The sequence below is a fragment of the Amphimedon queenslandica genome, unplaced genomic scaffold (genome assembly GCF_000090795.2).
Source record: "Amphimedon queenslandica unplaced genomic scaffold, v1.1 AMPQUscaffold_12884, whole genome shotgun sequence".
NCBI classification, from domain to species: Eukaryota; Metazoa; Porifera; class Demospongiae; order Haplosclerida; family Niphatidae; genus Amphimedon; species Amphimedon queenslandica.
This window is the reverse complement of record NW_003546880.1, coordinates 42,482-44,020: the sequence shown is the minus strand read 5'-3', so window position 1 is coordinate 44,020 and position 1,539 is coordinate 42,482. Positions and strand designations below refer to the sequence as shown.

Below are 1,539 nucleotides of genomic sequence, written 5' to 3'. Positions count from 1 at the left end.
CAAAGTATGGCAAAGGAATCTAATGTTCCAATACTTTCTTACTTTCCCTTCCAGCCTCCAGAATGCATTTTGTAAGTCATTTGGGCTTGTTTAATTTGGTTAAAAGTCGTTGCTGCATTACACACGTGAAAACACGTGTGATGGGCGGGGTCTTTTGCACATGACATTTTCATTACGTCACTACCCACGTGGTTGCTGTCAGAACAAGGCTACATCAAGCAATGTACCAGACCCTTCCCCGCCGTCCACCCCAATGACTGTAGGCTGGGGAATGGTCTGGCTAGCGAGACTAGGTACAGGGCATATCGTACATGCATTTCACAATTTGACTAAAATTCACATGTACTAGTATACATGTACAGGTACATTTAAACTACCTCATCTGTTATTTTGCTGTCATTAGTAACTCCATAATTTTCATCATCAACTTCTTCTCTTCCCTGTATGAAAAGCTCAGAAGCTGCATCTGTTCCAACGCCGCCATATTGAGGATTAACATAACAAGAATACCTCGAAGAATACCCAACTATACCAGCCCCTCCCTTAACAGGGCTTTGCAAAGTCTGCATCCGGTTAGCTTGTTGGCCTCGCCTACGCGAGGTATAGGTAGTTGTTGTGTGGGGCGTTACTAGAATGCGGATCAGTGCGGATTGCTGCGGATCGTTCCGCACGCTGAACCAAGCACGTGAACGCGCGGAACGTGCACGGGCGTCTGCCTAGAATGCGGATCAACTCCCAAGAATTCAGAATATGCACCATAACTTCCCGCGGATCAGTCCTCTTGTTCTTCTATTCCATTCAATCCTTATTTGTTGCAATGTTTAACTCTTTATAAAGTAAAAATAACTATTTTTAACTGTAATAATTTTAAACTTTGAATGTAAGAGATTTCAGTGATGATATCAAAATAAAAAGCCTTCAGTCATTGGTCATAGAATAGATTATACTGAATCTAGATCTAGTTGCAATGAAATGAGTTACAATCTGCATTAAAAACAAACATATAGTTGTAAAATTTAAACAATAAAAGTCGCCTCACAAATAACAATTATTTTCATTGTGTAAAAATGATTATTATGATATTACCAAAAATATAAAATATTTTATTGGCCAAAAATTGTTACCACCTATCATTTTTATTTGAAAGTATTCCTTTTACATAATTACAAATACTGCTCTGATTGCATTAAGATATTTAATGTAAATAAGTGTTTATAATGCTTTTATAAGCAACTTAGACTGATAGCAAATCTTTACATCAGTGGCTGATATCATTATCTCTTAAAAGTTGCTCAAGGAACTAAGATAATTCAGTTTTAGTGGCAATTATCAATGAACAGTATGAAAAGTAGCTAACAAAATTCAAGTTGACCCAACTCTAGTTGCTAATTAATGCAGAGCAGAAGATATTTTTATTTGACTTACTTTCAGAGTCATGTTTCCTACATATATCAAGCTTAAAATTATTATAACTTCCCTCTAATTCTGTAGATATTTTTAAAAAACAAGCAATAAGGATAGTAATGTAAAATAAAAAAA

General features: G+C 36.0%; 1 long non-coding RNA gene across 1 annotated transcript in view; it reads right to left on the bottom strand.

Annotated features, from left to right (window-relative positions):
- LOC109586387 (uncharacterized) overlaps window positions 1–482 on the bottom strand; it is a 1,496-nt gene extending 1,014 nt beyond the window's left edge. Inside the window, exon 1 of the long non-coding RNA XR_002187002.1 lies at window positions 378–482. This is a non-coding gene — a long non-coding RNA (uncharacterized LOC109586387). The remainder of the gene's footprint in view (window positions 1–377) is intronic.
- Between the last annotated feature and the right edge of the window lie 1,057 nt (window positions 483–1,539).